This window comes from Chenopodium album, chromosome 7 (assembly GCF_948465745.1).
Source record: "Chenopodium album chromosome 7, dcCheAlbu1.1, whole genome shotgun sequence".
Lineage (NCBI taxonomy): Eukaryota > Viridiplantae > Streptophyta > Magnoliopsida > Caryophyllales > Amaranthaceae > Chenopodium > Chenopodium album.
The window spans coordinates 72,218,098-72,237,227 of NC_137840.1; the positions used below are offsets into that span (position 1 = coordinate 72,218,098).

General features: G+C 30.0%; 1 pseudogene; it reads right to left on the bottom strand.

The window, feature by feature from the left end:
* Nucleotides 1-13,862: 13,862 nt before the first annotated feature.
* Nucleotides 13,863-15,509, bottom strand: LOC145640633 (phospholipase A(1) DAD1, chloroplastic pseudogene; annotated as a pseudogene).
* Nucleotides 15,510-19,130: the final 3,621 nt, after the last annotated feature.

Here is a 19,130-nt window from a genome sequence, read left to right on the forward strand (position 1 = left end):
GTGTAATTATTTGTTTGGTGAGTGAATTTGGAAGAAAGCTAGAGGAGTGAGGGAAGAAACAAGAGATTTGAAAATTTTAGCTTAACAAAGGCTAGTATATACATGATGAACTATAATTTAATTTAAAAATAGTATTGACACACTATTTAACATATGCTTTACTCACTTAATTTTTACATATTATAACTTATCTAAAGTTACGTGAACTTATTTAAATTTAACATAGGTAGCCTTATTGATTTTATCAAAATTTATTGTACTTATATTTCATAAACTTATTTTACCTTATCTTATTTAACTTTATACACTTATATGAACTATTTTCTAAAATAAGTAAAAATGAGGTAAAAATTAAATGTTTTTTTAAAGCTTTTAAAATGAAAATACTTTTTTGAAGCATTATCCTTCTTTCATTGAAATTAATCTCCCTTTTTTCCTCTCTTCCCATATCCTCTTCTCCACAATCAAATAAATACGAAGTATTATCAAATCACATTTGGTTTAAATCATTTGTCTTTTATAACTCCCTCGTCTGCATATAATATATAATATGACAAAGAAAAAGCGGGCTTTGAAGAAAAGGATATGTATGCAAAATTGGATTAGTACAAAAACAGTCAGAAATAAGATGATAAGCTAATTGTATTATATTCATGCGTTCAGTTATCAGCCTTTTGGATAGATTAACTTTGGGTCCTCCTAGTACAATTACTAAATGTAGTCTAGTACCATACATTTCATAATATGTACACGGTTGCCAATGAAGTCAGGTTTCTATTTCTATAGTTTTTTCATGAATTCCCCTTTTTTCTTTTCTCTTTTTTGAGAGACAAAGGATTTTTTTTTTTTCTTTTTTTTTTTTTAAGAGGGACTCAGATATTTTGTTTGAATGATAAGAATTGGAATGGTGGATAACTTTACCCTAATACTTTTGGATATTATTGTCCTTCAACCATGTTACACTTGGAAACATGCAAGTTTATAAACCAATAGATATTGAGCTGAACAACTACATTGGAAAACAAGGTGAAGGTGTGGTTACAAGCATGTGAAGGGTGGCCGATCGTACAGGGTTCCTAAGTGAAACTACTATAAAAGGGCTTTGATTTGTGTATTTAGTAACATATTTCTCCGAAAAAATGATTTTAGGGTCTAATTTAACAAAATTGCACCGGACCACTTTTAGTATTAGCATTTGTAACCCCGCCTCTAACAAGGTATGACTTATTTATTTATTAGTAATTTTTTTTCCTAATGTAAAAAGTTAATGAGAGTCTCTATAATGAGTTCCGTGAAATTTAAAACCTAAACCACAAGGTGATATAAGGAGCTATATCACTACTTCATCCCAACAACCCAGCCTAATAAAGTGTCTTTTGTGTAATTTATACTGAGATAGGAAACCACCCCAATTATATTGTATTGATTTTGGTTGATATTATAACGAATGGTGAGTTATACTTATTAGTTTGTTTGTTTTTTTTTTTTTTTTTGAACTAGATCACTCATGGTTGCTGCAACATAGTATGCCGCATAAGTGTTATATACATGATGACATTCACACAACATCCTCAAATATACTTGTACTAATTAACTTATTTCAACAATATTAATCCTCCTTCATTGAGATCTTGCGTATAATTTTAAAATGTTTTGAAACTAGAGGAGTTAGCTTGATAAACAAATAGTTAGAAGTTAATAGTCAAAGTTATAGTTGAAGCTCTAATCAAATAGACTAAAATTAACAAACGAGTATGAACACGTTATCATTTCTGCTAACCTAGTCTGTGTGGTGCAATACTCACCCTCCTACTACAATAGACAGAATAGGCGTCATTATCTAACTTGCCATTAAAAATTCTGCACTACTATTTGCTTTTTCAAAGGGTTATGGACTTCTGGTATATGGTATATGTGACGACTGTCTATATCCTGTTGTTTTTGTTCTTCTTATTTGGAATCTTTTTAACTTTGTATTTTCACCTTTGACTCTATACTATAAAAATATCAATATAATCATAACCGTAATTTAATAGCAAGATCAGTATTTGAAATTAAATGTGGATGTAGCTTAACTCAATATCAGCATGTTAATCAGTTAAAAACTTAAGTTAATAGTTGAAGTCTAAAATTGATTTTTATGCTCCATTACATGTGTTATGTGTATGATCGAGACACGCAACGCAGGGTTATGCAACGCGGGGTTATATGTACGATTAATTTCCTTACCTTTAATTCTAAAGAAGGGGAAAAAAAGAGATTAAATACAAGATTTGCGGCCGTTGGTGGAGGTTGAAATTGATAGCAACATTTCAGTTAAGTTTTGTCCAAAATTGAGGCAAATCTGCACTTTTGGTGGTAACCAATTTCAAGTGATGTCATTTCTAATACATTATTAATTTTAATTTTAATTTGCGGATTTTGCACGTATAAACATATCTGTAGCCGATTTTGATTGCATGTGTTTTATGGAACAAGTCAATTGAGTCATGGCCTAATTTTCTTGTTAATGATATAATTTTAGTCTTGACCTTTTACCAATTCTTCAGTGCTTCCTTTCAGGAGTTATTGTCAAGGTACGCATAATTGTGCTCTAGCTACATTTGTTGGTGAGGTGGTGACAACCCCAAATTTCGCTTCCTCGGGTATGGCAATATCAACTTAAATGGTTAGATTCTGTTTTCACCAATAGATAATTCGAGCAAAGTTATTGTATTGATAGTTAAAATTTTATTTCATTTAAATAAAATAGGAAGGCGTCGGACTCAAGTCACCTAAGTGCTTAATTATAAACTTGAAATACTATGAGTAGTTAAACCTAACCACCTATTAAAAACTTTGAAACATGACACACAAAACAGTTTAGATTTAATGGCTTGAGTAATAAGTCAATATTTGAATATATACTACATTTAATCTACAATTAAACACTAAATATATTTATTAATCCTTACATACCAATCAGTAATGAACACAGGGTGAGCACTCACACCATGATTATTGAATATGAATTTTATCAAACTATATGCACCAAAATTCATCATGTGCCTTTTCATTCCTATACAAGAACACATGCAAGAAAATCTAAGAAAAAAGCATCATTATTTAAATAACACAAACCATAATAATTTACACCAAGGCATTAGTAAGTAGTAAGACGCTCCCTATATCAATTGTTGAGTTAAAAGTTTTATCCGTCCTCTATTTCATAATTACTACACCACGTAGAGAATTACACTTGACAATACACAACATTTATTGAGTATTGACATTTACTGTGTAATTCTTAGTAGGTAAAAATTCGACAAATTTTATTTATTGAAAAAAGTATCAATCACTGCAAGTCCAATGACATTACAAATCGTTAACTTCTGTTTATATAAAAATTACCATGGGTGTTCAAAACGATCTAAGCGTATGAATGTGAATAGCATAGAATGATAGAAGTCAATTAAAATATAGCAATAATACTTATAAAATGGAAAAGGTACAAACTTTAAAGTATTCTTATCCATTATCCTTTTTCAAACTTTAACTAACCTACAAATTGAATTGCATTGCATCTTTTGTATGTCTTGAAAGCTCCCTGTACCCAAATATGGAGTTGCAAAAGTATGATCGTTGAAACTCAATATATATAGTTAACAGCTTCAAATTGAAAGGGTTTAATTAGCTAAAGCTCACCGTTTTGTAACTAAAAGATCATTAAGCTTAAAAGCAAAGGCCTCAATTAAAGCTATGAAGTGGTATTAAAGTGGGAGATCAGATGAACAAGACAATTGGTGGCATAAGCAGAAAACACCTAAAAAGCTAAGCATCAATCATCACAAATTATTTTCACTTCCTCAATAATTTTTTATTTAAAATAAAATAAAATAAAAACCCTCCCCATGCCTAAAAAGTATTCTATTCACTTATAATTAAAACCAATATTATAGTCACATTTTTTTTTATGTAAGATGCCTGAAAAGATTGTCACATGTCCTAAAATACAAATGGTTCGTGCTATTGGTTGTCCTATCATTATATTTTTACTTAGATTGAAACAATGAAGCATTGTGGCCTAATTTTTGAATTGGTGATTATTATTGAAGCCTAAAAAGTATTCCACCCACTTATAATTAAAGATAATATATATAATAGTCACGTTTTCTGTTTAATAAAGATGCATGAAAAGATTGTCACATGTCCTAAAATATAAATGGTTCACGTTATTGTTTGTCCTATCATCATTATACTTTTACTTAGATTGAACAATGAAGCATTGTGGTCCTAATTGTTATGAATTGGGGAGTATTATTAAATGGAACCAGATTTTATTTTGTTACAAGCCATAGAAACCCTATCTCAAAAACATTGGAGGTTTGCCTTTAATTTGCTTGATAAGACCCCAAAACACAAATTTAAAAGCAATGCACCCTGGATCAAAATACACTTTTCTATTATTTCATTGGTGAAGGTACTCCATAATGGTCTATGAAAAAACATTTGTATCCATTTTTTCACATGGCAATAAAATTTTTATTACATATGTAGCTATGATCTAGAATAAATAATAAAATCATGTCCAAATAACTGAAATTGAAATACAAGCATAATGTATAAAAAAGAACCTAGGGTTAATTATTATGCACTTACAAAAAATAAAGGACCATTAATTCAAAATTAATAAACTTAGAACTTACCTTAATTTTAAAAATAAAATCACTTTTCTTTCAAAACTATTATAGTGTACTATTTCACTTAAAAGTTATTAAATCGGTTTATACAAGACTTATTATTTTTCAGTTTTTGTATATATTCCGTCCTAACTAGGTAGTGGCCGAAGTGCCAAACCCTATCAATAATAAAAAGCCATTAGCTGGTGAAAAGCAAACAAGTGAAGAAAACAATTTCAATAAAAGCGTAGTTGTTTTTTATTTTCTTAAGGTTCTTTAACACTCAAGCTTTTTAGCTTATAAAAAACACTCCCTTCCAATTGGTCTAGTCAAGTTTTCAATGGAATTTATACATTGTTTATTTTGTATGTTTTTCTTTTTTTCGACTCTTATTGTCAATACTCCCTTCTTTTTCTTTTAATATATAACTTGGTCGGAGAAGAACAAAACAAAACTAATGAAAAATATATTATGCCGTACAATAGTTTATAGTTGGCATAGGATTTTGGTCAAACCTTGTAATCATTCATCTTCAATGTATGGATATATTAAAAAGGAAAAATTATGTTCTTAGCATGACGTTAGTTATAGTTAGTGCACTATTTAACTTTTTTTTTTTTTTTTTTTAGTTTTTTTTTTTTTTTTTTCTCTCCTTTATTTTTGGAGTACACTCCTTTTATATTGGGCCTATAAGAATAATTTTGACCCCAACTTTTGCCACGTATGTCATATATATTATATTTGGTGTATAGATCCTAGAAATAGTATGATAAATGTGCAAAATAGCTAAAGTTAGAATGATTGAGACTTTTGCTCTTTTACTAGTAGATAAGTTGCATTTTGGCTGGCCATAAGGGGGGGCTACTTGATTGCAACTTATCCAAATGTAGCCATGGAAATTTGGTCATTATAGTTGTGTGCACTCTTTCTATCAATATAGCTAAGGTTTACCACATATATTCTTAGTGTTTACTTATAGCCTTTGAGTCTCATAGTCGATCCGTGTGTATTAAATTGCCACTTCTTTAGTGTATTAACTCACAAGTAATGGTAGGTCATACATTGTACAGGGAATTTATGATAATTGAAAAGGGGTGATTTTTTTTTGAAGTTTTCAGTATTTATATAAAGAATATAGTTGTTTTCTTTATCATCAGATAAAGATATTTTAATAAGAATATTAGATGTTTATGAAACATATACTGATCTTCTTTCGAGAGTATGATTTGATGCAATTTTTAGATTTTTGAATTTTTGGAATGAGGTACTTCTCAACTTGCTTTTGCTAAATTTAACTTTGCTTTGCTGATTATTTATAAGTTTGAAAGAACTTTGCATGTGTTGTCTTATGGATAGTGCGTTTCAAAACGTGTTGTTAACTTTGTTGCTAAAGCAATAATGCCTCTCGTTGAAAATGATGCAAACATAATTTGAAATTGACGTTTTGTCCTTGTTAGAGTGGTGGTATAGAATTTCTTAATGTTATTAAGGAAGTAGGTTAAAAAGTGTACGGAAAATTATACACATAGATCTATTTTTATGTGTGGCTTTATTAGTGGGAAAATGATGGTTTAAAACTAGCAAAATAATGGTTATTGGTTATTAAAAAATTTCTAATTGTCATAGTGATTTGATTTTTTAAATATCCTTTATTAATGCAAAGTAAATAACTGTTGTTTTTCAAAGAATCCCTTATTCTTTAGGAACTTGTAGGATTTAATCTTCAAGAGCTTCAATTCAAGAACTTGAATTCAAAATAATCATCTTTAAATGGCCATTAAGTTTACTTTGCAAATTGTTCAATTGTCAAAATACCCTTAATTGCTATCTATCTTCTAAAAACTTAAATAAAAAATAATTTCTTTTGTATACATCATCTATATTCTATAGCAATTCATTGTTAACAAATAGAAAAATGAGTTATTGGTTCTTAGCAAATGAAGTCGAATTATTATTGTATAAGTCTTTATTTTTATTCAAGTTTTTAATCATTGTGAAAATAATATTGGTATAGTAGTTACTTAAATGTTTAAGATTTATACCTTGATATTTTTAGTAATAAAAAGTAGCCACATTGAATGATTATGATTTGTCAAATTCAATTGTCCTATTTTGCAACATCTTATCTCAATTTGAAGTGGGTTTTAAGCATGTTTGATTCACTACTATTTGGATTTGTGGCTGCTATATTTTATCATGTGAAGTTTAATTGAAAAGGGCATACAATGTTTCATGATCGAGAGAACTTGCTTTAAGTTTCAAAACTAACATCATTTGTTTGATATGATTTGCTTATTTGGATTAAATTTTGAGATAAAATACAAAATTATAAAGTTTAGAAATATGAAGTGTACATTTTTTGTTTCTTTATAAATGACTTTTAAAATGAATGTATATACTCCGTGCAACCATATAGCTATCATCTAAAACAACTTAATTATCGAGTATATTATTATATTGCATTATAATTGTTCATAAACGATTTGTAAGAACACGTAATGTATACACTTACACAGATAAGTTATAACTCTTATAAGTACATAACTTGCCATGGGATATACCTTCATAAAACCATAAAATAGTAAAATTGAAGTAAAATTCATACAAAGTAAAGCATATTTGCATGAATGCATGTCAACCATATGGTTGTCTTCAATTAATTTGATAAGTTAGTTTTAAAAATTGGTAATAATAAATAATTATGTTGATGGTTTGCAGCATTTGCATGCTAGTTATATGGTTGATTCCAGTGGACTATATATGACATTTCGAATTTCGTGGTACTGTTACGCTAATAGTGCCTTTTACCCAACGGGAAGACTATCCAAGTTCCAACATTGCTATTTAACTCAATTAGATTTCATAATTATCTATTGAATGCATTTGCTTTTTTGGTGCAGGTAGTCATGTGCCACAATTATATAGACGGGATTTGATTACATGTTTATGTACTAGCTTCAAAGACTTTAACCAATAAGGTTAGATGACATTTGCTCCATTGAGTACATTTGTAAGTCTTCTATTGTACTATTCTATAAATGAAATTGTAATGCATTTGCCATAATCGAAAAATGTAACTAGAAAGAGAATAAATTATTAACAATGAAAGTACTACGTAATTACGTATATTATTTAATTGATGAAAATTGAATGTTTTGTGATGAATTTTCAAATTTAAGCTTCTTTTTCGTTAGACTTTTAAATTACCTCATACTTTTAAGTTTGAAATATGTACGTAAAACACATATAGGTCTCACGTTATTGTTGTGCAGGTGTTTGTTGGTTGTTTGTTGTTTGTTGGTTCACCTGATATATTTTTGATGTTATAGTCAAGTGGTTAGTTGATATTATTGGCTTAATGTCGCATATAATTCTAAAGATATATAGTAAGTAAATAAACAACTAGATCTAAGGGTTTGTTCTCTTACGTAGAAATTCAGTTCAGTTCAGTTCGATCAGCTCAGTTCAGTTCAGCTCAGCTTCTAATTTCCTTCTCTTATAAAATATTCATTTTAGTTCAGCTCAGCTCAGTTCAGCTCAGCTCAATTCAGTTCAGTTCAGCTGAGTAACTGAGTTCAGTCAATGAGAACAAGCCCTAAATTACATAATTGGTATATAAATAGTCGAGAAGTCAATTGATAACCATATAAAAAGCTATTTTAAGTTATACATGTATATAATTTGATGAAAAAATGTCCATTCAAGTCAATTATCTAACAGGTCCGAGTTTCGTGATACTCCATATCTAATTAAATAGGAATTATTTTCTCATTGAGCATGAATCAAATGTGCTTTGGTATCTGTTGCACTACTTCACCATTTGTATCATTTATTTTTCTGTGTCTACATGCATGGTTGCACTGCACCATCTTGTTGCCATTGGTTTGGAATGTTAAGTTTCAAGAGGATTGTTAACTTTCAAAAAAAATTTATAATCTCTAATACGGTCAATCTTTTTTACATGTATTGGACAACAACTTATTTGGAGTGTTTCACATTTTTATGGCATGTATCTTAATATATATGCATGATTTAATGGTTTGACTACACTTTCGGAGGAATTGGAGCATACTTTGGTGTAAATTTATTACGGAGTATTATTAAAGTGATTATATCTCACTTTATGCGTAACATAAAATTATTAGTCAAAAAGTTTACCATATGTAACTAATTAGCCGCAAAAGAGGACCCCTAATCCAAGATACAATGGATCATGGATGTGTCATTTGTCTGAAAGAAGTTATAACAAAATAATTACAATTAGAATGTTCTATTTACTCATTGTTATTGCATTTATTTTACTCTTGATTCTGTACAAGAATATTTTGAGTTCAAATGTTTTAAAAAATGATGATTTGGTTAGATAATCTTTGATTTAATTTGTCTAAATTAAGTGTTTGTAATCATAAGTTTAACTTCTTTCTTAACAATAATTATGAGAGTTTAACCGTGTGATTTGGGCATGTAGATTTCAACTTTCTATATGTTTACCTTTTAAGTTGTGCAATGAATTATGTGAAGAAATTTAAACTTTATTAAAGTATATAGAGTACTTGCTATTGTCCTGTAGTATAAGGTATTTATGTAGGAAAATGATAATTTTAGCCCTAAAGGGTTTAGATAAAAAGCTAAAAAAGTAAAGATTAAGAAATAAATAAGGGTCTGTTCATATTTACTTAATTTCATGTCAGTTCAATTCAGCTCTAATCAGTTTATTTCAATTTAGTTCAGCTCTTAATTTCTCTCTCTCATAAAATATTCAGTTCAGTAAATGTGAACAAGCCCTAAAATCAATAATTACTCAAATTGATTGACGCGTGTTTTTATCATAAAATTTCAATTTAATTTATACTATTTTATTTAAATGAATTTTATCCTTATGTAGTTCTAAGTGTTACATATATCATTACCTATGTATGTATGAAAACACTAACATGCATTAATAATGTTGCAATTTCGGATACACTTTTGTAAATGAATATTCAAGGTATATTCTCTAACAACATGGAATAAAAAAAATTTGGCTTCTATAATATGGACATATATGATGCTTTTGAATAAAGATGATCTTGTTCACATACTTATCTACTAGATTCACAATTTCAATGATTGTTTGGTCATTTATTTTTACAATTTTTGACTTATTAGATATGACAATCGAGTCATTAAGGTAGATTTTGATTTGGGTCGTGTTATTTTTTTTCTATTGTCAATTAGTTTAATTTAATAAAATAATCATTACTACAAACATTGATTATCGGGTTGAGTGTGGTTATGGTCAGGGAGAAAAAATAACGAAAACCTTTAATTAAGCTATGAAATTTGATCCCTAGAATATATACTTAGATTGAATCCATCCTACATACTCCGTCGTATGTATGTTTAATATGTATGAAATACATATTTATGTGGGGTCAAATGCCTTAATTAAAGTCTAAAGCTTCCTTGTTTTCACAGTTAAAGACAATAATTATAGTTCGTACAAATTTCTTCTGTTTTTCCTTTGATTGTTTGGTCAAGTTGAGACTAAGGAAGGATATATCATAAAGGTCTTCATAGACTTCAAATAGCCTAGTTTTCAATACGTTTGGAAAACATTTAAAACTTGATTGCATGTCTATTATTGTTGAAGAATCGAAATTCCTGATTTGAGACATATTACAGATGATAAAATCAATTTACTCATTTTTTGGCACATTTGACCATGTTCCTACATAGTACATAGCATATACTACTTCCGTTGTTTAATGTAAACGCAACTTGTTGATAGTTAATAGCGGTCTTTAATATTGTATTTTGGTCAATAATATGTTTGATTAAATATTAACAAAAATAAATAAATACAAGCTATTTTAAAACTTACACTTTGTGACAAATTTATCAAACTTTCACATGATTAAACAAAGAAATTTTCATTTTTTGATATGAAGTCATGAAAGTTTATGAAATTTATTGACCATAAACATGGGAGATTAGATGTTGAATTTACTTTTGGAATGGAGAAACCAAGTATGCAACCATTTTGTTAGATTATATATGTATAACTTTCTAGGGTTATTGGGTTAAAATATATATTTTTTTTTTCCGTAGAAAAGCCCAGAGTCATTGGACTAGATGTTGGAATTTATACAACATGAAAACTTCATTTAATCAAGTTAAATCATCGAATTTTTGGAGAATGAATTTTCCTATAAATTCTAGTTCGAAGTAATCCAAAACAAACAATTACTTATAAATTTATTTCTAATATATTTAATTTATATGACAAAAAAGCAAGTTAGAAATTTGTGACAAATTATATTGTGGCAATTTGAATGTGCTTTGGTAAATTGTTTAGCGTTAAAACTATTGGACTTTTTTTTTGAAGACTAAAACTATTGGACTTATGACCTTATTTCCGATCTTTTCAAATTACAATTAAGTTAGTCCAGCGTGTTTCATCACTTATGCTACCTTAAGTGAAGTCTAGTATTTTTCATCAGATCGTAATGATAGCTAGGGAACTTATTCGCTTGGGAAATTTTGTAATTTTTAATAAACACATGCACTATATTAGGGAGCTCTTTCGTCTCTTCCCTTCCATCGAGTCCAAGCATATATATAAAAAGGGTCATATAGCACCAAATTATGTTGCTTCTTTAGGTCATTTCATACAAACACACCTGGATATTGATCCTTTTTTAGATAGTAATATATATATATTATTATTATTATTATTTCATAGTTCAGATAGGTTGAGTCTTGAGAGAAAAATAGTCTAACTTCTTGTATCTTTCATTCTAAAAATAAACTCCCTTCGTCCCCAAAACTTCGACCCTTTTGGGTTGATTTTGCGGTTATATATTAAGAAACCTAAATAAAAAGAAATAAAAACATATTGGAAATATAAATTTACATGGAGTTTGTAAAAGTAGAGAGATAAAATATTAAAAATACATGAGAAATCAAAATTTTATATGGAGAAGCTAATTTTGCACAAATATTGTTGTAAATTGGTGGGTATTTAAATGCAAATATATCGATCATTTTGGGACTAAAATTAAGCTAAAAGGGTCGAAATTTTTAAAACGGAGGGAGTAATGATTACTCAAAAAAAATTAAAAATTATAATATGACAATTAGTGTCTATGTAATTTACGAGTATTAATCTTATAAAATCTCTATGATTTAATAATTAGACTAGGTGATGATCAATGATTCACTTTTTGAGTCAATTATATTTTTGTTGGCCTATAAAAATTGCGGCGGTATAATTGTAATTAATACGAGTACTAAGCAGTTGAACCTTTTTGGTACACGAACTTCGATGCAAGACTTTTTTTTAGTGACTTTTTTTCCTATAAAATAAGTTTGGTGTGTTGCACTTTAAGGAAAAAATAATTAAGAAAGAAAAACTACTCGTATAATTGGCCGGTGGACTGTGATTGGATGTTATATTCGTGTCTCAAATTTTGTACTCGTAACTGTTTCATTTTTCATGGCCGGTGTTATTTCATGCAGTCGTGTAGTTTGTGGTTATTACACGGGTATGTTTATTTGACACTTTGACCATATACTTAAATAAAAATCAAATTATACAAGTATGAATATAATAATGAAAATGAATCATCTAATTATATTACGTAATATATCATATATGAATATAATAAAGGAACTATTAAAAAAAAAAAACGTCAACTTTATTAAATTATCGTTTAGAGGGGTTGGTTTAATATGCATGCACTCACGTACTAATGTACTATATCCTTATGATAAAGGACTCTTTATGGACTTTAATGGTCCAACATCATATTGTTGCTTATTAGGCTCCTGCTTTAATTTTCTATAGCCTTATGACAAAGAAAATACACCCTTTAAATAAATTTGTGTTTGTCTCATTTTTATTATTTTGTATGCTATTTGATATATACTGTACGTAGAATAATATCTGATAGAATTAATTGTCTTTTAATGTGTAGAGCAAGCTAAGGTACGTACCATAATTTTTACATTCAACAAATGATATACTTGATCGAGGTGCAAGAGTATGTAGCTTGAACAATATAACAATAATCATCCCACTCAAGTACTCGACTACTCGAGCAACGAGCATACTTGGGTTGGGTCTGCGTCTCACCAAAGAGAAGGGACATATTATTGTTGGGGGTTCTAATACGCTCACATTTGTATAATTTACCTAAATATTGGTGAGTCAACAAGGTAAATATTAAAATATGTATGTACTCACATATAAAATTGAGAATTATATAAAGAAGTTTAATTTTTTATTCAATTCAAAGCTCAATTACGACATGTTATAAATTTGAGAGGGAGGGTTTTCGCTTGTATATTATGATTAGTACGAAAAAGACTATCCTATTAACATGAGTTTAAATTAAAAGCACATATAAATCGTTCAGTTTTATAGGTCATACTCTTAAGAGCGGAGATAAATCAAAGAGTAAGATATAGTCTCACCCTCAAAAACTAAAATTGGTAGAGATCGATCATTTGACCAAAAGATCACATACACGGTGAAATCTATAACACACTACTTAATGCAAAAACTTTCAACTTTGACAATGTGACATCTTCAAGAGCACAAAGAGTGGAAACTTACGTGTCGTCCCTTGTGAATTGGAGTGATAAAATGAATGAAGAAAACCCATTTTCGCCACGTGCTTAAATTAATCACTATATTTTTTGTGCCTTTTTCCTTTTTTCAGAGGTAATGGAAAATGTAAATCAATATGATCAAGAAAGATTTGTTGAAAATGTATGTATTACGTAAATCAAGTAATTAACTGTCTAGGTGCACTAGATTGCTTATTTATTAGCATAGGAAATATGAAAATGAGAACCTGCACTTAACATAAATCTTGCTCGCTGAGCGTCCTTTTTTTTTTTTGAAAAAATTGAGAACCTAGACCTTTAAAACTATTGGAATTGTATCACCAATTGCGTTGTCAATTGACCTTATTTAAATTAAATTTTAATTATGTAGTATAAAATTGAAATTTTTGGAAAACATCCATGTTAAAATTACGACCTGATCGACAAATTAAAATGTAAGTAATTTGTTTATTTTTTTTATCCGTTAATCTAATTTCTAGTAAACATAATAATAGGGGAAAAAAATAATGAAGCCGAGAGTTCAACTTAGAATGAAACAATGTGGAATGCCCAAATCTATACGTAAGATATATGTACAATTATTAACATGTCTCAAAATTGTTTACAAAGCAATGCAAAGATACCACTAGTCTCTTTTTTATGAACACTACAACTCTCAGAGAGTTTGTTCAAGGACCTTCTAACAAGATTTTTGAGTGGACAATCTTCCACTAAGTTAAGGTATGTTTTTAGGTCATGACATTTTGCAACGTCCATGTTTCCCAAGTAGTACGATAGTTGCTCTGATTCGCTGTTGGCTAACCGGAGCTCACGCCCCACCTCGGCGTACACCCACCACTGTGTGTCCTCCACCCGAAATTGTTGGATCCAATTCAAGCATAACTCCGCCAATTGGTTTATTTTTTTGGAACCACTATTGTTACTAGGAATTCTACTTTCAACTTCTCCGAACCCAAAATGGCTACTATCACAACTACTTTTTATTTTACATGCTCGACTAATTATGTTACTTTTAATTTTACCAGGACGGTTACTCCTATGGTTAATTTTATTGTTATTGCGAGGATTTTTACTATTTTTTTCCTCGATTTCTTTAACATGACTAGTACTTTTATTATTTATGTTGACAAACTCTTCATTATTATCAGTAACAAATCCGGGTACTTTAGTGATGAGATCACTTGGATTGACCACCCTTAATATTTTCGTCCCTTGCTTGTCTACAAGGGAACGGAAGCTTTGGTTTCCCACTCGTGGCCCGCCGAAGGATATCACGGTCACGAGTGGGGCCCGCTCGAACGTAGTCTTGATGTCGTAGGCTGCCAACGTAGCGAGGGCAGCCCCGAGGCTGTGGCCGGTGATGGTTATACTAAGAGGCTGCTTGTCTTGGTAGAGCTCAAGGATCCGACTAACCTCCATTCTTATTGAGTCCTGGAGACTGGGCCACATGTCGGTGCCAGAAGTGTATAGGCTCAGAAACCCACTTTCTACCATTGGGGGCCCATCTAAGTCCTGCGGGTCCACATTTTCATTATTTAAAGATGTGGACCCGAGGACTGGGACTGGGGCTAGAGTGGCTCGTACGTTCTCTAGCCACTCTAGACACGTGGCGGTCCCACGTAAGGCGATGACCACCTCCCGGCGCCCCAGGTGGTCAATCATCGCCTTATCATTGCAGACCGCCACGTACCCAATCCAGCTGGTCTTCATCGGAGACCAGCTGGATTGGGCCCATTCGGGTACTTGAATCCCCGAAGTCGCCCGGAGGTGTCGGGTAAGCCGAAACCCGGGTGTTGGCAACCCACAATCTTGAAAAAAAGACTTTTTCTTGTACTTGGATGACCCAAAAGAGGGTGATTCAGGGTCAAAATCGAACCCCCGGTACGTAGCCTCAATAAAGGACCCGTACCGGAGGATCTCATCTCGAAGATTCTCATCAAGTGGATCAAGTAATCCTTCCCAATCCCTCGCCCCCATATACTCCTTCCAACGATCAGCAACACGGGGCGAGCCCATTTGCCTCACTCCACGACCCGACTTACTCGTTGTCGTTGTCGTCGTTGTCGTGGTCGGTTTAATAGAATGATGAAGGAGGGACTGCTGAGACGACTGAAAAGTCATCATAAGTTGTTGAGTTTGTTTAGTGAGATTGCAATGCTGCTGCGTGGGGACATGCGGTGTTATACCGGAAGAAGGGATATCATAAGGCAATACAAATGACTTCATAGACAGCCTCATTATATATAAATATATATATATTTGGGCTGCTATGATATTATTCGTACGAAAAAACTATATATTATACGATTTGATGAGATATGAAATAAAGTTATTATTATTGTTATTGATGAATGATGATATTTTTTTTGAGGGGATTTTTACATATAAGCTAATGTTAAAGAGTAGCTGTAATGTAGCAAAAAATAATGTTTGGGAATGAAGAGTTTAAGCATTGCCAAATTTATAGGAGTGGAGAGGGGTAGAGGAGGAAAAGGCATAAAATGGAACAAGAGTGTGATTGTGACTAGTGTGAGAGTGACACTAAACGAGTAGAATCTCATTGGTTGAATTTTCTTCACTCTTGATTTTTTTTTTAATACTTTATTTTTTGTATTTCTTATTAATTGACATGTTATAACTTGGACGTTATTCATCATATAAGTTGTTTTGACATCTTTTAATGATTTGCACTAAAAATAATAACAATCAATGAATATTATTTTGCAAGTTTCAAATTAATCACAACAGTTTTTGACCTGAATTGTGTGTTTATGCCCAATATAGGTCATTAATATTTGTAATACTCCGTAATACATTACGGGTACTAAAAATTACATGAAGTTGATATAATGAAATTAAACATAAAGACTAAGGGCCTGTTTTCTTCATCTTATTTTCAGTTCAATTCAATTCAGCTCCAATAAGTTCGGTTCAGTTTGTTAGATTAATTTCTTCCTCTCATAAAATATTCAGTTCAGCTCCAATAAGTTCAGCTCCAATAAGTTCAGTTCACTTCACCTCAGTTCAGTAAATTAGAACAGGCCCTAATTCAAAAATATTTAAAATGATATTTGATTACACTATTATTATTACTCCGTATTACATATTGATAAAAATAAACATATAATCAATGCAAAGTAAGTAACGAGCATATTGATGATATTATAAATAAAGTCAAATTGTACGTGTTACGATTAAATAAAGTCAAATTGTTACGATTAATCTAAAACCACAATAGTTTTAGACTTATTAATCTCAATTTTTTTCCATAATTTAACATAGTTATTGATTAATTAACTTCATTACATTCGTGTCAACTACTCTGTAATACAGAGTACGAGTATATATCAAACGGTGGAAGTAGGAATTTATCTAATAATTTAATTATATGTTGCATAATTTTGTCCTTAGTTATAATTTCCTATATATCCTATATTAATGGAAACTCTCAATTAAGGACCGAGTTTCTAAGTCAACTACCAAGTGCTAACCTAAAAAATTTTGACATCTTGAGGACATGCAACATGCATGCGTCCATGCATGTAGGAGAAATTTCCTTTCAATGACAAGTCAGTATTTAAATTTTCGAAATCTTTACTTCGTAAAATGTAATCTACACATGAATCAAAAATATTGTCATACATTCAATAAATTAAAATATTCCGTAAAAGATAAAGATGACTAAAAGATGACTAACGACTTATAACCTAATTGGTCTACTTCGTCTGTTGTATGTGGTCGATCATAGGAGAGTCTCCTCTGTGGTGATGAATTCGGTTTAACCCAATGATCGAAGACATATGATCTCGATGGTTTCACTTTTATCAAGTTTTCTTTCATAAGGGGAGGGAGTCTGTAAAGTAAAATAAATGACTAAATTAAACCAAAAGATTAAACTGATAATTATAACAATTTTATATGTCCTGTAATATAATATAACGCGTCATATAGTTGAAAATGGTAAAAGTTGAGAAAAAAAAGGAGTGAGATGGTAGAAGAGCGAGTGTGCGTAGGGGTGAACGAGGATGGGGAACCCACGCATGCACTGTCCACCACGAAAATGGGAAAGAGAATAAACCGTTGGTGCTTCAATTCTAAACGAACAAACGATATTATTCGGAAATGGTGTCCTATTATGCCAATGTTAGGCTATATATTTGTACACTATATAGTTAACTAGGAATGTCACAATTAAGAGATCCTATTCATATTTTAACGTTTTTCTAGTAGCAAATGTTTTAAACACTGCATTGTCCTTCTCCTTTTCATAATAAAACAAAAGTATCCTTCTATTCTAATAATAATAAAAAAAAATAAAAATAAAAAAACAAAAAAGGAAAAAAATTATATACATCCGAACGTAAGATGCATCAAAGTTATTTTTAACTCATTTGATGATTAATTAAATAAGCAGTAACCATTCTCATTTAATCATCAAAATTAGTTTTAATATGTTTAGATAAGTGAAAATTAGTTGAATTGAACACACCCAAAGAAGTTTAAAAATAAAAAATAAAATAAAATAAAATAAAAAAAAAAACCTTATATTTAGAGTGTAAATTACTACTCGTATAAGACTACGTGATGATTAAATTACTATAGTTTTAAAAAAAAAAAAAAATTGATGTTGTGATTTTAGAAAGTGTATCACATTGTAAATCAAAAAAAGTTTCTTTTTCTTTTTAAAATTAACTTAATGGTAAAGAATGGAATTCAAATAGAATTAGACTCAATTCACTTCACCCTATTTTTGTTGAACTGAAATTATTTTACAAATTCTCTATTACTCTGTATATTTCTTCTTCTAATATACTGATTTTTTATTGAACTGAAATTATTTATCTCGAGCTAAACTTATTTTTTATTATTATTTTTATTTTTTGAAGGGGTTATTTTTAATTAATACAAGAGTATTATTTTGTAAAGTAAAATGAAGAGGGGTTCCCTTCAAAAAAAAATAAAAATATAGAGGGGTTTATATTAAACTATCCTCCTTTCACAATTCAACAGTGAAGTGAGCAATTCGGCTGACTGTACGTTGGAGAATCGTGTGTTTTTTTTTTTTTTTTTTTTTTTTTTTTTTTTTTGAACCAAGAATCTAGTTTTCCAACAAAAGATGAGAGATTCCAATTTTTTCGGCAGGGAAATATTTTTAGGGATTGCGGATGGATGGTAAATGAAATGCGCAAATACTATTTATAGGGGACCTAGCCTAATAATACACGTCCAAAATTCATCCATTTATATTTTCTTCATTCTCATTATCATTTATCACTATGGTTTTATGCTTATCTTTATAATATGACTTATACTACACTATTTGTCTTTCTATAAAATCATTATTCAAGCTTAATTTGTTTGTCTTGGACGGAATATATTTTTAGAAGAAAAAAAATTCAGATATTTTTTTTCTCATCAAGAGTGAAACACTATATTTACCGATTTAAAGAGGGGGATTTCACAGTTTCATTCCTTTTATTACTATTAGCATTATTTCCACTCACTCTATACGTCAAACAATATCATATTACTCCGTAGTTAAGAATTTAAGTACTCCATCTGTTTTTTTTAATGCATCGATTTCACCAGCATATTTGCCGAGACACAACTTTGACCATTAATATCTTTAATTGGCTATTAGTAAAAATTATATTCCGTAACAAAATTAATTTCAAGAAACTAGACATTAGGACTAATTTGATGATATATTATATAATAACATTTATTTATTTTATAGAAGTGAAAAAAATTAAGTCGGTCATGACATGTGAATAGTGCAAAAGTCAAAGTAATGCATTTAAAAAAAAAACGAAAAGAGTATATAAATAAGTAATTTTATAACACGAGAGAGAGGGCGGG